The sequence below is a fragment of the Nicotiana tabacum genome, chromosome 16 (genome assembly GCF_000715075.1).
Source record: "Nicotiana tabacum cultivar K326 chromosome 16, ASM71507v2, whole genome shotgun sequence".
In the NCBI taxonomy this organism is placed as follows: Eukaryota; Viridiplantae; Streptophyta; class Magnoliopsida; order Solanales; family Solanaceae; genus Nicotiana; species Nicotiana tabacum.
In genome coordinates this window covers 17336838-17354270 of record NC_134095.1, presented here as the reverse complement: position 1 = coordinate 17354270, position 17433 = coordinate 17336838, and positions in this window count along the sequence as shown.

Genomic DNA, 17433 nt, shown 5'->3' with positions numbered 1-17433 from the left:
AACATACATCATTGAGGTTCAGGGAAATGTACCTGGAAATTGGAATATGAAATAGAGAAAAGGTGAGGATTCAGGTATTTTGAACAACAACAGCAACAACCCAGTAACGTGATACCACAGAAACACAGACAGATTACTTCAAAAATCAGAAATACAAGCCAATTTTCACAGATCAGTTTAACATACCACTGTCCCTCACAGCTGAGACCCAACACTAATAATGAAACTCTGAAACTGTTTTAGATTTCCATATTTTGATGTTTTATTTTTTGAATAACTTAAAATTGAAATGCCAGCTAAAATAAAAAAAAGGAATGAATTCTCAAATTAAGACTTAAGCCTCATGGCAGAAAATCTGAGAGCAGCCCCCTTTTCCAAGGCATCTAATGCCCTTTTATAGGCAAACCCCAAAGAATAAACTAAGTTCTGATTTTTCTAATTAGTCCCTCCTTACTTTCACTTTGGTCCCTCTATTCTTATCTTGCTAAACAAGTAACTGCATTGTACTTATTAAAATTTACACTTGAAACCCATTCTAGAAGGTCCTAAAGCATTCCTCTACCCATACAATACCCATACTGCCCTTCCCTATACCTTGATATTACTATTCCTATCAGAACTACCCTTTTCCATACCCAGATTACCCCTGAAAGCCTCTCAGAATCACTGACCCTACCCTTATCCTTAATAACTAAACCCAGTACCCTAATACAGTTTGAAACTAACTAAAATCAATCAACTAACAATCAGAAACCAACTAAAGTTAATCACCTAACAATCAGAAACCAACTAACCAGACTGACTGACCCCAACATGTTCAATTAACCAACTCAAATAAGCTAAACGAAAGTAAACTGTGCTCATGCTACCATGATTACATTAAAAGAACTTAAACTAATCAAGAAATTATAGTCATTCAACTAACTAACAAACTCAGCATCAACAATAATTAACAGAACCTAAACTAACACAGTTAAACCAAAGAATAAACAGGAAAATAATGAACAATGACTGCAAATAATATTTTAATCATGCGAGTAAAAGAAACAGTAAAAGAAGAAAAGAAAAACTCACAAAGGCAAAAGGGGCTCCGGCCAGTCATGAATATACGAATCCTTTCAGATTTTTGACGCGTAACATCCCTAACCATGTGTTCTTACACGAGAACACATGGTTAAGGGTGTTACGGTTCGAAATCAAAAGGATTTGATTTTAGGGTTTGGGCCGTGATTCTTAGATCTAATATTTGGGTCGTTTCAGGGTGATTTGAAAGGAAACAACCACAGATTGGTGTTGAGGAAGGGCTGGGGGTTGTAGGGTGTGAATTTGGGCCGAGTTGGACAAACTATCAACTGGCCGGAAAACTTCAAATCAAGATTCGAAGAGTTCCGGCCTTATTCGAGGCAAACCATCGGGTGTAGTAGCAAGAGGAGGGTGAGGGGAACCCATGGTGTTAATTTCAGGGTGAACGGTGTAGTTCACGTTCATCGCCGGCAAGGGTTTTTAGGGCGGCGCGGATTAGGGTTAGGGGAGAAGGGGTAGGGTGAAGAAGACGATGGAAATGGGGGGTGGGGTCTGGTTTGGACACTTAAATACTTGAAACCTCGTTAGTTCAAAGGCCTTGAAACGACACCGTTTCATTTAACAGGGGGGCGGACCGGGTTGGGGTTTGGGCTGGACTGGTTGCAACGGGTTAAAGTGTTTGAGCCTGAAATATTTCTTTGATTTGGCCCAAACTTGGCCAGCCCCTTGCTTCTCACTTTAATTTCCTTTCTTGTTTTTTTTTCATTTTATCTAATTATTTTCCATTTTGCAATTTTGTAATTATTTTCTGATTTTATAGAACTGCAACAATTAAAGTAAAGTCCTAATATACTTCAAAACTAAAACTGACCAATGCCTAGAATTGTTTAAAAACTAATTCACGACAAATTCATAATAAAAATCATTAAAATGCGAAAGTGAACTAATTTTTTGTGATTTTCATGTTTTATTTTAAAACAAATTAACTCTTAATTGATACTAAAACCTAAATGCAAAAATTCATATTTTCGTATTTTATAGAATTAAAATGCGCAAATATAATGCCACAAATATCGGAAAATGACACCAAAATGCACAAAAATTGTAAAAAAATAAAGAAAAATTATTTTGTTTGGGATTTTGGGAATTATTCATATATATGGCAAAAATCACGTGCTCACAGCTGCCCCTCTTTGCTCGGAAACACGAAAGGTTTCCGGGCAAAGACAAGTGAGCAAATACGAGCGATTTTTGCCCGTTCAAAAATTCCGTGTGAAGCATTTTAAAAAGCCTGACCGCATCCTGCTTCGGAGGTTGCCTACATATCCTGGGCTAAACAGGAATCAGGTCAGTGTAGTTCAGGAGTATCTGGTAGCTGTGACTACCAGGAACTGTGATTGCACTGCGCTCGTTGCTGTTGCTGCTGCTGACCTCCCTTATTACATCGTGTAAAAGTAAAAGAAGTGAGACTAAGCTATGAACTATGAATTACAATAATCCTATCTAGATTCTTCAAACTTGCTCTTGTACTTCCTTGTTGCCTTGTTGTCTTGTGTTGCCTTGTTGTCTTGTGTTGCCTTGTTGTCTTGTGTTGCCTCGCTAAAAATTCCCTGTTGCTATTTCGACTGGTTAACTGAGATGTTCTTCTCTCTCTCCAAACTGCTGAACTTGAGTAATCCTGAACTCTAATGTATTCCTCTGTTATCCAGGCGGGCTCCTGACTGTCGAACTTAAAATTGAAACTACACCTCTATTATCCAGGCGGGCTCCTGACTTCCGAACTTAAAATTGAAACTACTCCTCTATTATCCAGGCGGGCTCCTGACTACTGAAATTCAAAATACGTGTCTCCGTTCTCCAGGCGGACTCTTGACTTCCCAAAACTTGAACTGTGTGCCTCCGTTCTCTAGGTGGACTCCTGACTGCTAAATTTAAACTGTATGTCTCCATTCTTCAGGCGGACTCCTGATTGCTAAAGTTAAACTGTATGTCTCCATTCTTCAGGCGGACTCCTGATTGCTAAAGTTAAAACTGTATGTCTCCGTTCTTCAGGCGGACTCCTGATTGCTAAATTTCAAAAATACATGTCTCTGTTCTCCAGGCGGACTCATGATTGCTAAAATTAAAATTGTATGTCTCCGTTCTTTAGGCGGACTCCTGATTGCTAAATTTCAAAAATACATGTCTCTGTTTTCCAGGCGGACTCCTGATTGCTAAAATTAAAACTGTATGTCTCCGTTCTTCAGGCAGACTCCTGATTGCTAAATTTCAAAAATACATGTCTCTGCTCTCCAGGCGGACTCCTGATTGCCAAAAATTAACATGTCTGTCTCTATTTTCCAGGCGGACTCCTGACTTTCGGTTATCTGAACTACATCCTATTATCCAGGAAGGTCCTGACAACTTACACTTGTTTTAATCATGCCAACTTTGTGATCCAATTCGATTCCCCTTATGCACTTCAATATTATCTTGTATTCAATCAAACCGCACTTTGCCATTCCCTTTTCAATGACTAACTTTCTGCCCCTGTTACAATCAAAGAAAATTTCGTTAGTTTGAAATGGTGGTTAGTTGATGGCATTTTTGCTAAAAAATCCTTCCCCTGCAATGCTTTGTGTTGATTGACTTCCACATGCTGTTTCTGAACCACTTGACTTTCTGACCAACTTTTAAATTTCCCGACATCCAGCGACCTAAGTGTTTTACACCCCTGCTGTTGTTTTACTTTTCTGACCTTTTGTTTGAGCTTTGCCTTTCCCACGATATTTCCCAATCATTTCCCCGATAAGACATCCGTTAATTCCCCGATTTCTGACCACCTGAATGCTTTTATACCCATACTGTTGTCTCATCTTTCCGACCCTTTTGCCTGAACCTTCACATTTCCCATAACATTTCCCAAATATTCTGCCAATGCAACTTCCGGCGCCTTCCCCTATTCCATTTACATCATGTTGTTTTTGGCATGCTCTGACCACGTTGTGCTTTACAATTCCGGAAGATGGTAGTGAGCTTTGAAGTCCCTTCTGCCCGCTTTGGCCAAAACTAGTACTGGAGTATCTCTGCTAAATGAAGACCCTTAACAGAAAATGAAATGCAACGATTTTTGAATTAAGGATAAGAAGAATCCAAAATCAGATGACTGTTTTTAGGAAGAGAAGGAAAAGAAACTTATCTGAGCGAGACAGCTGGTACCCATGGTCATGACATGCATTTTGGATTAACCGGACTAATCTGTCCAAATATCCAACTTTCAATTGCCATACTTTGTTGCCCAGAACTTCCATCAATTGTTTAAATTACCCAGACCTTTCCCTAGTTTTCCTGTGGTACCTCGAAACATTCTTCCACCCACAAACCTTTTGCCTTTTAACTATCTTCCAACTCACTTTCGCCTCAAGGTGCCCGCGAGGGTTTTCACCCATAAGACTCTCTCGTTTATTTTTCTCACAGCTCCCGTCGCCTTACGGTGCCCCTGAGGGTTTTCACCGATAAGACTCTGTCATTCTGCTTTCGTTCTTTCTCGTTTGAACCAGAGTGTTGCCACTAATACAAATTACCACCATCTGTTCGACCTGACATTTCTTAGAGATTGATCAAAAGGTCTTTCTTTGGACCGTAATGTGGGCTTTTGGATGGGGTTAGAAAGCGAGGTATAAAAGGCTCAAAACAATTCGAATGGGTTCAAATTACAACTTTCGGAATCCAACTTTCATAACAATCACAATTTCTGCCCCAGTTTCTTGCTTGGGGATTTTAGGATTTTTATTTGATATGACTGAACCTCGGAGTAAGGCTGCCTACGTACCCTTTCGGGATCAAGTCAAACGTAGTTCACTGTATTTAACTTTGTCGTTGTGATTTTCTTTCTTTCCTTTTCTTTCGCTTTTCTTTCTTTCTTTTCCTTTTCTTCTTTTCTTTTCTTCTCTTTCTTATTTTTTCGTTCTTCTTCTTCTTCTTTATTTTTTTATATATTTTTTTTCTCTTCTTTTCCTTCTTTTCTCTCCTTTCTTTTCTTTTCTGTATTTTCCTTTTGTTTTTCTCTTCTTTCCTTTGTGTTTGGCACCTGTGTTCTCTGATAGTGCCATTGATTCCGAAAAAGGGGTATGAAAAAAATAAGTAAGGCTCGAAGGGGGATAACAAGGGATAAGAGTGTTTGGATAGCAGGACAAAATGCCTTCATCATTTCAATCTTTAAGATATGCCAAATACAGACAGACACATTCAGAAAAATAAAGAAATCATACATAATATCTTTTGACCGCGTCGGAATTGATGGCCATTTCTACACATTTTCCTTCCACATCGGTCAAATACAATGCTCCGTTAGACAACACTCTGGTTACTACAAATGGTCCCTGCCAGTTTGGAGCGAATTTTCCTTTTGCCTCAGCCCAATGAGGCAAGATCGCCTCAGTACTAATTGCCCGACTTCAAATTTCCTTGGACGTACCTTCTTGTTGTATGATCTCGTCATTCTTCGCTGGTACAGTTGGCCATGACACACTGAGGCCAATCTTTTCTCGTCGATCAAACTCAACTGTTCAAGACGGCTTTTCACCCATTCATCATCATCGATCTCAGCCTCTGCAATAATTCGCAGAGATGGGAATTCTACTTCTGCGGGTATTACTGCCTCGGTACCGTATACCAATGAGTAAGGAGTCGCTCCTACCGAGGTACGCAAGGTGGTGCGATATCCTAACAATGCAAAAGGCAATTTCTCGTGCCACTGTCTAGATCCTTCAACCATCTTCCGGAGTATTTTCTTTATGTTCTTATTAGCCACTTCAACCGCACCATTTGCCTTGGGACGATACGGAGTAGAGTGCCTGTGAGCAATCTTAAACTACTCGCATGTCTCCTTCATCAAATGACTATTAAGATTAGCCCCATTATCTGTGATGATTACCTTCGGGATCCTAAACCGACAGATGATATTTGAATGCACGAAGTTGACTACAGCCTTCTTAGTCACAGACTTGAATGTCTTGGCTTCCACCCATTTGGTAAAGTAATCTATAGCTACCAAGATAAATCTGTGCCCATTTGATGCTGCTGGATCAATTGGCCCAATAACATCCATGCCCCGTGCAACAAAAGGCCATGGTGCGGACATCGTGCAATTATGATGGTGGAGAATGAATCAAATCTCCATGTACTTGGCATTGATGACACTTACGCACAAAACTGATACAGTCCCGCTCCATCGTGAGCCAATAATAACCCGCTCGGAGAATCTTCTTTTCTAGAACATACCCACTCATATGCAGTCCACAAACTCCGGAATGCACCTCAGTCATGATAGTTTTAGCCTGCCGTGCATCTATACATCTCAACAAACCGAGATCTGGCGTTCTTTTGTACAGTACCCCTCCACTAAGGAAAAACCCACTTTCCAACCGTCGAATTGTTCTTTTCTGATCACTGGTGGCCTGCGTTGGATATATTCCCGCTTTGATGTACTCTTTGATATCATGGAACCACGGCTCTCCATCGATTTCCTCTTCTATCATATTACAGTAAGCATGCTGATCACGGACCTGAATCTGCAACAGATCAACATAGGCCTTATCTGGATGGTGCAACATTGATGCCAAAGTAGCCAAAGCGTCAGCAACCTCATTATGAATCCTTGGACTATGCCTGAATTCTATAGCCTGAAAACACTGGCAAAGCTCATGCAGACACTGCCGGTACGGTATAAGCTTCAAGTCCCGCGTTTCCCACTCCCCTTGAATCTGGTATACTAGTAGGTCCGAGTCGCCCATGACCAAGACTTCTCGTACACCCATATCCACAGCTAATCTCAATCCCAATATACACGCCTCATATTCTGCCATGTTGTTTGTACAGTAGAAACGAAGTCGTGCTGTAACGTGGTAATGCTGACTCGTTTCTGAAATAAGTATTGCTCCTATTCCCACGCCCTTCATATTTGCAGCCCCATCAAAGAAAAGTTTCCATCCCGACTTCTCAGCTTGTTCCAATTCGTCAATGTGCATTACCTCTTCATCAGGGAAATAAGTTTTCAAAGGCTCATAATCTTCATCAACGGGGTTCTCCGCCAAATGATCGGCTAATGCCTGTGCTTTCATGGCAGTCCGTGTCACATAGACAATGTCGAATTCTGTAAGTAAGATCTTCCACTTTGCAAGCCTTCCTGTGGGCATGGGTTTCTGAAAAATATACTTCAACGGGTCCAGGCGAGATATAAGGTAAGTGGTGTAGGATGACAAGTAATGTTTCAATTTCTGTGCTACCCAAGTTAGGGCACAACATGTCCTTTCCAGATGAGTATACTTGACCTCGTAAGATGTGAACTTCTTACTGAGATAGTAGATAGCCTACTCCTTTCTGCTCGTAACATCATGCTGCCCCAGTACACAGCCGAATGAACTGTCCACAACTATCAGATATAAAATCAAAGGTCTCCCTGGTTCTAGCGGAACCAACACATGTGGGTTTGACAAATACCCTTTTATCTTATCAAAAGCCTCCTGACATTCATCAGTCCATTTGACCGCGGCATCTTTCTTCAACAACCTAAAAATTGGTTCGCACGTTGTCGTGAGCTGAGCAATGAACCTGCTTATATAGTTCAGTCTTCCCAACAAGCTCATCACCTGGGTTTTGTTTCTTGGAGGTGGCAACTTCTGAATAGCTTTGATCTTTGACGGGTCTAATTCAATACCCCTTCGGCTGACTATAAATCCCAACAACTTCCCAGATGGCACCCCGAAAGCACATTTCGCAGGATTGAGCTTAAAATTGTACCTGCGAAGCCTTTGAAAGAATTTTCTCAAATCTCTGACATGGTCGGATTGCTGTCTAGACTTCACGATCACATCATCCACGTATACCTCGATTTCCTTATGTATCATATCATGGAATATGGTTGTCATGGCCCTCATATAAGTTGCCCCAGCGTTTTTCAAACCAAAGGGCATGACTCGAGAACAATATGTTCCCCACGGCGTGATGAATGCCGTTTTTGCTACATCTTCCTCGTCCATTAGAATCTGATGATAACCCGCATAACAATCCACAAAAGAGCCAATATCATGTTTGGCACAATTGTCGATTAGTAAACGGATGTTGGGCAATGGGAAATTATCTTTTGGACTTGCCTTGTTAAGGTCTCGATAATCGATGCACTCCCTGGTCTTACCATCTTTCCTTGGCACAGGCACGACATTAGCTAACCAAGTGGGGTAACGTGTTACCTGAATGACTTTTGCCTCAAACTGCTTGGTAATCTCTTCTTTGATTTTCACACTTATGTCTGTTTTGAACTTTCTCAACTTCTGCTTGATAGGGAGGAGTGCTGGATCAGTGGGCAATTTATGAACCACCAAATCGGTGCTTAGACCCAGCATATCATCATAAGACAATGCAAAAACGTCTTTGTACTCATGCAATACTTTAATTATCTCCTCCTTGAGTTGCGACTCCAAATGAACACTTATTTTAGTTTCCCGTGCATTGTCTTGGTCCCCTAGATTAACTGCTTCTGTGTCATTTAGGTTAGGTTTGGGTTTTTCTTCAAAATGACTTAATTCTTTACTAATTTCCTCGTAAGATTCATCATTGTTACAATCCACCCCATCATCACACCCGATCTCTTGTATTATTACTTCTGAACTAGATTGGCTTTTAAAACTGGGCCGAAGATTCCTCATGCATGTCATGTCATTGATATCAGCATAAAAAGAACTGTACAAAGAAAGAAAAGAAAAGAAAAATGGAAAGAGAATTAGGGACGAAGAAAATTGCATTTCATTAAACATAAAGACAACAAGGTTTTAACTCATCCAAACGGACGGAACATAGCAACTGGATTACAAACCCTGGAATAATACAGGTGACGAAAAGGAAAACAAAACCCACTACCACGACTCCCTCCGAACTGGAAGAGGAGTAGCTTCCCAATTGTTGATGTTAGCACGTGGTCCGATGTACTGTATGTCTGCTCTGCTTGACCCTTCCCCGGCCTCAACCATGTTTACTTCAGCAAAGACTTTCTCGAACACCTTATCCAAATTCCCCTCCGTCTCGATTAACAAGCCTGATATCGTTGCCAATGATTGTTTCTTGATACTCGGCCTAACGAAGGACCTCGACAATCGAGGAATTGGTTTAGGGAGCACCCAAGCTTTCTTCTTCAACTTACGGGCCTTTCTGACATCTGCCGCTGTTGGTCTGAACCCTAACCCGAAGGTGTCCAGATTTTTAGGCAAAGACACAGGTTGAGTAATGCCCTGCAGTTCAACCCCCAAACCCTTCCCGGGCACGAACCCGTTATTCAGCATTTCTGACACTACCATGACGGTCGCAGCTGACACCCTGGGACATGGCACGCTTTTACCCTCAGGCACCCTGATCACCGGAACCGTGTCGAGGATCCGATACACCCATGGACCCTTATCATCTTCGGTCTCTATAAAGGGTACAATGGCATCATTCATGGCGCATGTGGGATCTTCCCCATGTAACACAATTTCTTGTCTGTCCCACTCAAATTTGATCATTTGGTGCAGTGTGGAGGGCATGGCTTTTGCTGCATGAATCCATGGTCGACCCAGCAACAGATTATATGATACTGCAACATCCAGCACTTGAAATTCCATCATGAATTCGACTGGGCCAATAGTCAATTCGAGTACAATATCCCCTACTGTGTTTGTTCCTCCTCCGTCGAACCCCCGAACACAAATGCTATTTTTGCGGATTCTATCCTCATCAATCTTTAACTTGTTCAATGTGGATAACGTGCAAATATTAGCACTCGACCCGTTATTGATTAGTGCCCGAGTAACCATTGAACCTTCACATTTGACCGTCAAATACAGAGCCTTGTTATGTTCTGTGCCTTCCATAGGCAATTCATCATCAGAAAATGCTACCCTGTTCACTTCAAAGATCTTGTTGGCAATTGTCTCTAAATGGTTCACTGAAATTTTGTCAGGCACATGAGCCTCATTCAATATCTTCATTAACGCTCGGCAGTTCTCCTCAGAGTGAATTAGTAACGACAACAACGAGATTTGGGCTGGTGTTTTTCTCCGTTGTTCAACAATGGAATAATCTTGTACCTTCATCCTTTTCAAAAACTCTTCTGCCTCTTCTTCCGTTACAGCTTTTTTAACTGGCACTGGATTGTCTTTTGCGCCCTTAGCCTTTCTCAACTCCTCGGGAGCGAAACAACGTCCCGACCGGGTTAGTCCTTGTGCTTCACAACTCTCTTCCTCAATTTCCTTTCCTTTGTATGTCACCACTACCTTGTCATACTTCCACGGTACGACTTTGCTATCAACCACGGGTAACTGGACTACTGGTTTTATGACAACCGGTTCTACATAAGCTCCCTTCACAACCACCACGGGCGTCGATACTGACCCTGGTACCACTATCTTGACTGGCTCCTGCTTTTTCTCAGATACAAATGGTCCCTTCCCCATTACTAACACTGGCTTGTCTTTTATTGCTTTTAACTGAACCACTGGCCTTGCACTCAACGTCTTTTCTTTGGTTTCCGTAGAACGAATCATCATAACCACCTGCGAAGGTTTCTTAGGCTCTGCCCCCTTATGTATCAGTTCAATCATGTTGGCCTCATAATGTGCTGGTAACGGATTTTGATTGATGTTTGGGGCCTCTAGAGCCTGTACCTCAATACGGCGATTATCAATGAGCTCTTGGATTGCGTTTTTCAATTTCCAACACTTTTCAGTATCGTGCCCCGGCATCCTTGAGCAATACTCGCAACTAACCGAGTGGTCCAGGTTTCTGGGAAGAGGGTTTGGTGCTTTGGATTCAACTGGGGTCAGCATCTCCAACTGTTTCAATCTGTGGAAAAGAGAAGTGTAAGATTCTCCCAGCGGAGCAAATGTTTTTCTGTTTGGGGCCTTCTCATTTCTAAAAGCTTGGTTTGGGCGGAAGTTGGTTCCTGGTCTGTTAGCCTGGGAGGTGGATAGGTGTTTTGTGGGGGTGGATGTGTGTTTTGGGGGTTCGGTGCACGCCATTGTAAGTGAACTGGGGGCTGAGTGTAGGTCTGGGCGTGGTGAATAGAAAAGTGTGGTTCTGGTGGTGGATAATAGTGTTGCGGTGGGCCATATGGGGTATATTGATAATTTGGGTGGTGGGGTCTGGGTTGGTTGTAATAAGGTGGAGGGTTATTGTGCCTGGACCAAACATTAGCTTCAACTACAGCAACTTCTTCTTTCTTCTTCTTCCCCAGGACACCACCAGTGCCGCTTTGGATGGCCTGGATGGTTGCTTTCAACGCCGAGTAGCTCAAAATTTTGTTGGATTTCAACCCTTCTTCAATCATGGCTCCCATCTTTACCACTTCACTAAATGACTTTCTGACAGATGTCACTAGATGACCAAAATAGGTAGGTTCCAATGTTTGCAAGAAATAATCTACCATCTCACTCTCCCTCATGGGAGGATCAACCCTTGCAGCTGGTTCCCTCCAGCGGAAACCAAACTCTCTAAAACTTTCCCCGGGCTTCTTTTCCAATTTCAACAATGACAAACGATCGGGTACTATCTCGAGGTTATATTGAAAATGGCCAATGAATGCCTGGGCCAAATCATCCCATGTATACCATCGGCCGGGGTCTTGCCTCGTGTACCATTCTAGTGCTGACCCGCTCAGGCTTTGACAGAAATATGCTATCAACAACTCATCCTTTCCCCCGGCACCTCTCATTTTACTACAGAACCCACGCAGATGGGCTACTGGATCACCGTGCCCTTCATACAAGTCAAACTTTGGCATTTTAAATCCCGTAGGCAACTGTACATTAGGAAAAGGGCACAAAACTTTGTATGTGACGCTAATTTGGTTTCCTAAACCATGCATGTTCCTGAAGGATTGCTCCAGGCTTTTGACTTTACGAATCACCTCCTCTTGCTCCGCATTCTTAACCGGTTTCTCAACTTCTCCTGGGATTTCAAAATGGGGAGAGTAGGTATATGGTTCAGGTGCTTTAAAAGTGGGTTCGGGAGGATAATATTGGGTGTCATGAGCTTGGAATAACGGCTCACTGGATGATCTATGTAGTGGAGCTGGGGGAGGTGCCACAAAGACGGGAACCATGGGTGGTGGAGGATTCTGTTTAGAGGATGGAGCTGGGGGAGCGTATGATGTAGTACCATAACCCTGGGCCTGATAAGGGAAAGCTGAAGATGCGTGGGGAGTGGTAGGCTCCTGAGCTTGAGCCAGGGGTGGGATGTAAGATGGGTTAGCAGGATATAGTGGTGTCGGATGTCCTTGAGACCATGCCCGATGCATTTCAGCCATTTGTGCCTTTAATTTCCTCATCTCTTCTTTCATAGCACCCACATCTATTACCTCAACCTCATTCGAAGGGTCTACAATGCTGATTTCCGAATCCTGCCCTGTCATTTTTACTTGATCTTTCGACCGGGTGTTGTATGGATGAGTTGCCAGAATTGCCAATCAACTAACCACCTGCCTGAGACTCACACATTTAGACAACCACTTTGTTAGCGATTAGGTCTTAACAGATTTAATAACCACACGTTGGCATGAATGCACTTATACAGTTAATCCTTTCTATTATGCGTTTGCTCGATTGCATGCGTCATTCCGGTCATTTTATTTCTTGTTTCATTTTTCTTCTCTTCGCCTTATCCCTCTCTTTTCTTTTCTCTCTCTTGTTTTCCCCCTCTTTTCTTTCCCCTTTTTGTTTTTTCGCTCCTTCCTTTCCTCCTCTTTTGTTTTTCCACTCTTTCTTTTCTCTCTTTTTGGTTTTCCTTCTGTTTTCCTTTCATTCTTTTGTTTTCCTTTGGGCTATGGTCGAATCCTATGGAGATTGCCTACGTATCGTGACCCCGCACGAATAAAACCAAGCGTAGTTCGTGTAAATAAATGCTCGATTTCATTAATAAACAGACTCTTAGAAACTCGACATTTTTTGTTTTGGGAAAGAAACTAACAAACGTAATCTGACATCAAACCAAAAAAAACTCTAAACCTGCAAACATACTCAACTCAGAGAGGTAACGGACGTACAAAAGACTGACTCGAAATGGTAAACACTTACAGACACGGACTATGCATATTCTAGTGCTTCAAACTTAGGTATCCGCGGGGCGTCGTTCGGCCTCGCCACGGGTCTAGGATCCAAATCCCTTTCAAGCTGTTCTAACTCATTCATGGTTCGCTTCACATAGATCATCACTGCTGAGATAAAAGTGGTACGGGTCATGTCTTCACAAACCCGACATCTCCTGACAATAGCATGAGCAATGGCTCTAATCCTGTGTTTTGTCTGCTTCTTTTCTATGAGCAAACGTCTTATTTGATCGCTGCATGTCTTTAAAGCTCGGGAGTCTTGTAAGTGCTGGTCTTGCAGCTGTTGCACTTCTGCCTCCATTTGGGCCAACAAGTTGTAACAATGTCCGCTTTCAGTTTCGAAGTCTCTAGCCTGCCTAACCGCTTTACCCTCAAGGGCAACCACTTTTCTCTTTAAATTGGCAACAATTTTCTCATGGTCCCTTTTCAACTGATTCAAGTATTGGCGATGCTCCTCGGTTCTTGTCGCCCACTGGGCCTTAAGTTCTGCCATGGCCTTTTCAGATTTCCCTAACTCATCCCGCCGTTCTCTGACTTTGCTTTCCAATCTTTTTACCAATTGTTCATCGGACCGGCTCCTGGGTTGCTTATCAATGGTTATCTTCAACTATCGGATTTGGGCCCTAAGTGCTTCATTTTCCTTGGCTAGTCTATTCTTTTCACCTTGATCCGCGACAACCTGTACACTGTTTTCGAATTTCAGACTCTCGACTTGTTGCTTTAATTTACCAATCTCAGCTCGATAGCTTTCTTCCTTTGCTAACCAATCCCACTGCTCTTGGGATGACTTAGCGAAATCTTCGAGATGAGGTCTTTTAGTCGGTCTCCCATATGCAACGTCACCTCTGAACCAATCGTGATACCCTGGAGCAATTTCCCCTTTGACCCTATTAGACACACAAGTGTTTGCCATCAAATATTGACACTCACTCCAAATTTGACGAACCTCTTCCTCGGGGAATCGACCGTCAGGACTAATTTCTACCACTTGGGTACTCAAATCTTCATCTCTCGGTATTACTTGATATCTACCGAGTTGCCTCAAAACCCAATATGGTGCATAAGGTTGTATGCTTTTGAGTCCCATTAGCAAAAAATGCGGTCGGGCTGCTGGCATATATATGACTTCCTCGACAGACAGCCACCCAAGCACCCACTGTATCTGGCTAGCCTTGAGGTTCCGAAATAATAATGCCCAAGCCGTGACTCCTTCAGGTAGACTAGCCCCTTTGATTCTCGTAAAAAATTCCCCTATACAAGTTTTCTCAGCCGAACCATAACTCCATATCTGAGAGCGCGGGCACAAATGCTCAATCATCCACATCTGTAACAATAAGTTACATCCCTCAAAAAATTTGCCCCCAGCTTTTCACGCAGTGAGAGCTTTGAAAATATCAGCCACAATCATAGGTGCTAAAGTGCTTTTCCCCATGGTTTGCAAGGTACTGACGATGCCTGCTATTTTCAAGTCAATATTGCCATCTTTCCTTGGGAATATTACGAGACCCAAAAAAGCTATCATAAATGCCACTCGTCTGTGGTCCTCCCATTTTTGTCGGCTATTTCTGCTGCACAGCTTAAAGTCTGGATTATTGAACCCGCCCACATGGCCATATCTATCGTACATGAAGCGGAAGCTGCAGAAACCCTTTGCAAAATCTGGATGATGAACTGTTCGGGGTATTTTCAAGGAATCCAGGAATCGGTGTATGGTAATGGCCCTGGGAGCAATCAAGTATTTGAATCTCAATGGAGCTTGGTCACTTCCAATGTACCCCGCTATTTCTTCCAATGATGGGGTGAGTTCGAAGTCTGAAAAATGAAACACATTATGTGCCGCATCCCAATGGGCGACCAGTGCCCTGATGATATCCCCCCGAGGCTGAATGTTTAATAAATCCGGAAGGTCTTTCAAATATTTTCTCACTTCGTCTTGCCCTTCGTTACCTAAATCATTCCACCACAATTGCAGCTCAAAAGGGATTTTGGTCATTATTGAAAAAGGCTCATTTATCATCGTGCTCATCCTGCGCATTTATTAAAGCGCTTAAGCAAAAGAAAACTTTTATTTAACTCAAAAAAGAAGAAAGCTATCTATATTATTGACTCAAAAATTACCCCTCATATTTCCAGATGAAGAACTCAATTCTAAAAATTTTAAGATAAAAGACCCGATATTGCGGCACGGCCTTCCCGCGCCTCCTGGGCGAAGATTTTAAGGCTGTGAGGGTCAAAAATCGAAATACAACCAAAGGTGGCTGTTTATGCAAAGCCAGCCTTTCGGCGCCCCGTTTGGGAACATTTGGCTATTGTTGACAAAAACGGCATCACCTGGTTTATTAAAAATTAAAATTTTGATATTTTTGGTTATTTTTGCAAAGGAGAGGTTGGACCCGATGAGGGTTGCCTACGTATCTCACGCCCTGTGAGAATCAAACCATGCGTAGTTCGGGCAAATTAACCGAACTATTTTAAAACATGACTCTTTTTCCATTTTTATTTTTGCATTTCATAAGCGAATAAAACTATTTTTAGAAACAAGACTCTTTTTTCTTTTTCTTTTCAACATATAAAACAACCTATTTTTCCAAGATAAAAATAACAGACTCTATTTTTTTCTTTTTCATTTTCAACAAATAATGAAACAACTTATGTTTTTCAAACTAAAACAACAACTTTTCTTATCCTTTTCTTTATCAACAAACAACTTTCCAAAAATAAAAGACTTTTTTCTATTTTTCTTTGCTTTTTTTTAGTAAAACAAAATAAAATATTTTCCCCCTTTTTTTCAAAATTTCGGCAAAGTTTCGCCAGTAATTGGTCATTGATTTTTTATTTCTAAAATAATCAATTAACTCCCTAACTGATATTTCTTTTTTTTCTCTTTTCTCTCTTTTTCTTCAATTTTCCAACATTCTCGAGATTCAGAAACCGGTCAACATGCAAGTTCGAAACAAATATATGTACAGAGCAAGTAGGATGCATCAGAATGGTCTTTTCATTTCAGGTTGCTAGTCCTAGACGGACTCAACCCCTGTGTTGAGTTCCCTAAGTCAAATGCAATGTGATGCAAATAAGCGTTCCTACTAGGGATCCGGCATGAAGTCACGTTATTCTATATTTAAAACCTGGGTCAGTGTACTAGACTGTGTACCCGAGCGGACAACTCGAATCGAGGAGGGGGCAACTTACCGGGAACCAAAAGGCCATCCGGCTTCGTAACTTGTCCGACCTCTTTCTTATTTCAAGGTATGACACTAACAGAATAGGGAGTCTCAACCAGTAAGCACATCCCCGAAGGTGAAGAGAGAAGGGTGTCGGCACAGTATATACAGTTCAGATAATATCAAAGCGGTAACATTTAGCACATTCAGCACAAAACATGTAGGAAAATCAGATACAATTAAATACAACAATTTTTCTAAGCTCGAATTCTGAACCCTGAACCAGAGATTTTGGGTTCGTTCCCCAGCAGAGTCGCCAGAGCTGTCACACCTCCTTTTTCACCTACCTACACCCCCGGAAGAAGGGCGTAAAGGAGTTTTTCCAATTAAAGGACAATCGGAACAGGATTTAATTATTAATCATTCAGAGTCGCCACTTGGGAGATTAATGGTGTCCCAAGTCACCGGTTTAATCCCGAACCGAGGAAAAATATGACTCTGTTAACAGTCCGCGAACTAGAAATTCGGGTAAGGAATTCTGTTAACCCGGGAGAAGGTGTTAGGCATTCCCCGGTTCCGTGGTTCTAGCACGGTCGCTTAACTGTTGTATTTGATTTTATCTGATTTTAATACATGCTAGCTCATGTGCCTTTTATTAATCTTACACCGCTTTTATTATCATTATTTTTTAAGAAGAATTGCGACGTCGTGAAAATGCGTTTCGAACTGCGTCGCAATCAATGCACCCGTGGTTATCGACACATTTCGACTTCATCGAGATTTGGATTTGGGTCGCATCAATGCGCACCCGAGTTTAAGAAAGTAATTTTAATTAAATCGTGCCTAAAGATACTAACGTATTGTTATTTTTGGGGAAGGCGGTGAAATTCACTAAACAACCTTTCCAAATTCTAATTATTTTCGATAATTATTAACTAAAGTTCAGCATTTATTTATCTTTTTGCGGTGAGACTTGTCTCAATTTGTAAACCTCTTTTCTATCATTATTTATTTTTAAGAATTACGATGTCGCGAAAACATGTTTCGAACCCCGTCGCAATCAATGCGCCCGTGATTGTCAACACATTTCGGCTTCATCGAGATTTGGATTTGGGTCGCATCAATGCGCACCCG